The sequence below is a fragment of the Balaenoptera ricei genome, chromosome 15 (assembly GCF_028023285.1).
Source record: "Balaenoptera ricei isolate mBalRic1 chromosome 15, mBalRic1.hap2, whole genome shotgun sequence".
NCBI lineage: Eukaryota > Metazoa > Chordata > Mammalia > Artiodactyla > Balaenopteridae > Balaenoptera > Balaenoptera ricei.
The window spans coordinates 62,134,828-62,140,827 of record NC_082653.1 but is presented as its reverse complement, the minus strand read 5'-3'; positions in this window follow the sequence as shown (position 1 = coordinate 62,140,827).

Below are 6,000 nucleotides of genomic sequence, written 5' to 3'. Positions count from 1 at the left end.
GTCTTTTGTCACCCAAACATCCCCAGCGTTAAAATCCTGCTGTTTAAAATACTCAAGTGGTTTCTCCTCCCCAGTTACACACTGATAGTGTGCCTCACACAGATTTCGACATATACGTCTCCATGAGGTAGGGATTAGTATTATATCCATTGTACATATGAGGACAGATGCTCAGAAAACTTTAGTGACCTGCCAGTGCCACTGAAGCTATGATGGGGCAGAATTGGATCTCGAACCCAGGTCTTTGGGACTCCAGAATCCTCACTCTTAACCATTAAGCTCTGTGGTTTTATTATATATATTTTCAAAGGATTCAACTAAGAACAAAAATCCCTTTTGATCAGGAAGAAACCTTTTGATTGCGGAGAACACTCTTAAAAGGGTCTCTATCTGGGCTCTTTGAAACTTGAAATTTATATGCAGAGAATACAACCATGTGAGGACAGGTGATATTGGGATGAAACTGGGCAGGTTTATATTCTTCTCTGAGCTGATTTGTCTCAGTAAATCCCCAGCAAATATCACTTGTCTCATTTTCCTTCAATCCTTTTGTCTGAGTTTGAGTTGAAAACATTTTTTTCCCTCTTTCTTTGTAAATTCTCTTGATTTTGATTATGTAACCAGGCCAGGCAGTTGCCTTTGCTGAACAAAAGTCTCAAATGAATAGATATCAATGGTAATACCAGTAATTATAACAGTTTCTCTCTGCAGCACATGTCTGAAACTGCTTTTATTGATTTATTTTGACTCAGTTCCATATAGGGCAATTTTTCAGTTCACACAAACATATGCTTATCTCCTTTTGGTTCCGACCATTCTGAGCTCTGTTTTTAAAGATTGTAATTCCTCAGGACAGCTCCGACAGGGGAGCAGATGAAACAGGACTGAGGTACCTCAAATTAACTGTAACCTTGAAGGGTTATTAATGAGTGGGAAGGATGGAGAACCTCAGTTTGGGGTTTGATTTCTGTGTTTTCTTTCTGATTTGATTTAAGCAGAACTTGGAGCTACATGGAGTTGCGTGTAGGAAGAGGAAAGGGAGATAGGAGGGGGTCATCCAGGCAAAGATAGGAGTCAAAGAGAAGAAAAATGGAAGAGGAAGCACCAGTTGCCAATGTTCCCCTGACTCAGGTAGCTCTGCTTCTCTGGGATTCATCCCAGTGGTCCTATTTTTTTCCCCCTCAATCAAGGGAAAAATGCAAAGTATTAAAAGGGCAATTTGTTTGGATGGCTAGGAATGTCAAAGTTACTACTTTTCCACCACAGTTGAGCTCTTTCATTAAGTTGAATCTAGAAAACTTAGATGAAGCAAAGGAGAAGGGGGTGGGGAGGAAGCTAGTTTTAAATATTTCCAAATATTTTGTGGTCCTACATGCAGGCACGTTCTACCCCCCCTCCCCCTCTCTCTCTCTCACACACACACACACACACACACACACACGATACAGTTGAGATTCCACTGAACATGCCTACAGAACATAATACTACTGAACATATTATTCTATGACCTGTTTTTCAAATTAGTGATGCATCATGAACCCGTTTATGTGTCAATAATTATACTTCTGTGTGATCATTTTTCATGGCTGAATAGCATTCCATTGGATGGACGTATATAATGTATTTAACCAATCACCTAGTGTTGGATATTTAATTTGTTTCTTTTCTTTTCCTTCCTGGCCTCTTTTACTTTCCCTATCTCCTTCCTTCCTTCCCTCCCTCCATCCTCCCTCCCTTCCTTTCTCCTGTCTTCCTATTTAACCATTCTGAAATAAACAACTTTGACTTTCTTCATGAATTGGAAACATTTGCTTAGGACAGATTCTTAGCTGCAGATTTTGGGTCAAAGAGTGTGCCAATTTTTAAGCTTCTGATGCATTCACTACTCTTTCCTCTGAGAAGATTGTACTGATGCATACAGGAAATATGGCAATTTTAACCCCAGAATTACCCCATCCCGTGAGTCTTCTCTGAAGGTGTAGTGTTTGCACTGAGAACTCTAGGATGGGTGTAAGTTAACAAGGCAAGGGTGAGGGATGGTGATAATAGTGGTGGTGGTGATGGCAAACATTATGGCAGAGGAAGCCACATGTGTAAGGAACACCTGGTAGGAGGGAGTAAAAGACCTTCAAAGAGGCAGAGTCAGCACAAAAAATAAAGGAGGAGGGTGTATTATTCAGGATTCTTGAGATTTATTACAAGGAAGTAGCTCACGTGATTATGGAGTCTGGCAAGTCCCAAGATTGTAGTCGGCAAGCTGGAGACACAGGAGAGCCAATGTTTCAGTATGAGTCCAAAGGCAGGGGAAAAAAAAGCAAAAAACAAAAAACCTATGTCCTAGCTCAAGGCAGTCAGCCAGGAAGAGTTTGCTCTTATTTGTGGAAAGGTCAGCCTTTTTGTTCTATTGAGGCCTTCAACTGTTTAGACGAGGCCCACCCACATTGGGGAGGACAATCTACTTTATTTAGTCTACTGATTGAAAAATTAATCTCATCCAAAAACACCTGCACAGACACACCCAGAATAATATTTGACCAAATGTCTGGGCATACTGTGGCCCAGTCAAGTTGACCCCAAAATTAAGCATCACAGGGGGAACATGAGAGGAGGTTCCAGAGTGGGCAGTAGCGGAGGGATTGTGGATGGAAGGAGAATAGGACCATACAAGGCCTTGTGGACCGCCTAAGGGATTTTGATTTTCATCATAAGAGATATTGGAAGCCACTAAGTGGTTTTAGCAAGGCTGGAGATGCGGTGACATAATCACATTCACAATAACCCTATGAAGTATGAGGGGTAGGCATTGCTTACCCATATGACAGATGAAAAGACTGGGCTAGAACTTTTAAGTAGCTCGCAGAGGTCTTCTCTCACTCCACAGTACAAATTAGGGTTCTTTCGCCCATGCTAAACTGCTACTTGTGGGTCCACGTATGCATAGAGGACTTTTGCAAGGCATCCCCCAAATACACTGATTCACCCACATCCCGTTACTTCAACTTGGAAGTGCCAAGGAGTTAATGTCCCCAGAAGCCACCCAATGGCAGATGGGGAGCTAGTGGGTAAATACTGCAGCCTGGCAGTCCCACACTGCGGAATCGTCCCGAGGTGCATGACCCCCAGTTCTCTCCCAGAGCTCCCAGTGGGACTGTGCTTCCGTTGCCCAGAGCAGTAATCTTTTTGATAACACAGTCTGTGTTGGCCGCTTCCTCACCTCTTCACTAACCTGCTGAGGTTTCCCGAGACCACTTCCCCAATAAATAATTTACACTTAAGTCTTGTCTCAGGTTCTACTTCTGTGGGAACCCAGCCAAGGGCAGGGACACTCTTTCCAGGACATTCTTGCTTCTGTGCAGTTCTGCTGTGAGCACTTGGAGCTTGGCAGGCACTTGGACTCCGCAGCTGGATGTTTTAGTGATGAGCGTGGGGCCAAGACTCTCAACATTTTTTCCTATTTCCCACTCATGACCTCAGAGCCGGTGTCGGGGAAGGACCTCTGGGGGCGATGTGCGTAAACCTTGCCTGCGATGCGTTTCTGCTTAAGGCAGGATTTGACAGTGGGTACCTGCCAGCATGTCAGCAGCAGTGTTGACACCATGCATGGGGCTGAAGGATTAATCACCAGCCTCTGCCAAGTCCAGGATAACACGCCTGCCATCTTCTCACCTCTGACACTCCTGCTACCCAGCGGATCCCCAGGGCTCCATCAATAATTCATAGAAGAACCAACGGCATCAGGGCTCTGACACACTTTCCAACAGTCAACCAGATTCTGGCTTTTTTCCTACCTTCTGGGTCAGGCCTTGTGCTCTGGTTTCCTGAACTGCAGGTGGCATCAGGAGAAGAATTAACTTCAGGGCTGTCATTTCCCAGGGACGCCAGTACTAGGGATGCAAATTAAATACTCATAATTAGAAGATGCCTTTCTGCCAGGTTTCTTTAGGGAAAACTTCCTCCTCATTCTGTCTGATATTCCCATGGAGACGAGGGGGGAAAATTCATATCTGGCAGCAGGCTGTGGTATCAGAAATAATGGCTCGAGGCACGAGGAAAACGTAATCAATATATACCTGCTGAGAGGTCCCATGATGGGAAGGAAATTGACTCTGTTCCCCAGTGCATATAGCCCATGTTGGTGTCCTGCTTTCTTTGTGTATTTGGCAGAGGGGAAATGCATAATCGTGGTTCTTCAGGGGAAAAAATACCCCATGAAACCATTACGTCGTCATCAGTCTATATAAGATAATCCATTGCTGGGGGCGGGAGCTTAAAATATCCAAGCAGGTCTCCTGGTTTTCTGCCTGCTTTCTCTTTGTTTGTGCCCAAACTCTTGCAGTCTGGCAATATACTTTTCCTTTCTGCCTTCTACCCCTTGCCCCAAACAAATAATAATTGATGACACTTGTTTCACAATGTATGTCACCTCCCTGGAGAAGTTTCTTGGGAAAAAAAAACTTAACGTGGGTTGATCATGTATCTCTGGACTGTTTTATCTTAGATCTGAAGGTCTGAATATAGAGCTAGCCCTAAAACTCTAATGCATATCAACTAGATGATTTTTTTTTCCTCAGCAGAAGTATATAGGCCTGAGTTTCTGGTTGCAAATAAAATGACAGCATGAATGATAGTGACATGAAGCAGAAAAGGGATCTATGGTTTGGAAAACAAATAGGAAGCAAGGGAGGCAAGACCTGGCCAGAACTTGGTCTTAGGACCAGCCGGCGTGGGGTATCCCCGTTGGTGTGGTTGCCCTGGATATTGTTATTTTGCAACTGTGCTCCAAAGCCAGCCTCAGCTACTTGAGTATTTCTAAAGATCGCTGTCTTTGCATCCTCTGTTCAGTGTCAAGCCCTGGAGATGGGCACCTACCAGCTGAGCTTCAGCCATGGCCATCGACCTAGCTTCCAGGTACTAGCGACAGGCACCCCATCCCTTCCACCCCGTAAGGGGAGTCTTTGAAAGGGCAGTCTTTTCCATCACCCACCCATCCTCCTCCCTCTTCGTCTTCCCCCCTTTGCTTTCTCCCATCATTTTCCCACCCAACATATAATTTACTCAGCTATCATGTTTATGCTCTGCCATCCCCCACTAGGATCTGAGTTCCATGAGAGCAGGATTTTGGTCTCCCTCATTCACTGCTAAATCCTAGAACAGTGCCTGGCACATGGTAAGCACTTAATAAATGTAGGTTGAAGGAAAGAATCAATGAAATGGGAGGGATGGTTTGGATGCTGGGCTCCTCCAAAGGATGAATATCCCTGGCAAGAAATATTTCTCATTCTCGATAAAAGGAACAATCACTTTTAGGAGCTGGCGCTTTGTTTTTAGCAAGACGAGACCATGAGTAACTCACGCACTGCAGAGAGAAATGCTGCGCTGTGACATTTTCCCTCAGATTTTCTTCTGTGCAAAGTTGATATTTGTAGCCAGTGTCCACCGGCCTCTGTTTATCTGCAAAGTGTGTCGTAAAGGCCTCACCAAGGATCCTGGATCATAGCAGAGTTACGGGCAGACCCATCTCTTTATACCTCGGGCAGAGAATAAAGGGAGAGTCTAGTTCCTCTGCTAAGAAGGACCATTTGGGGAAACGGTACCACTGGGCACGGGGCATTTGGGGTGGCGGGTTTGTGGGGAAAAAACGCAGACTTAGTTGTTTAAGCGCCCTCAGCCCGATCACATGCTTAAGGAGCAACATTTATTGACCATCTACTATATGCCAGGAGCTCTTCCAAGCCTTCCACATGCTCTGATCCTTTAATCCACCATACTGTTATCGCCATATTGCAGCTGGAAAACTGGGACACACTTGAGGTCTGTGTGAGCCGTGCCAAGTTACATGAGGACTTTCGCCCTTTCAGAGTCACGGAGAGGGACCTGGCTGCGACACCAAGCCAAGCTGTCCTCTTCTGAGGACAAGAGAGGAAGGTGCTTGCCCGAGAGCTGCCCATTATACCCAGCTCCCAGGTGCCCTGAGGAGGTTGTGTTGACAGAGATTTGGCC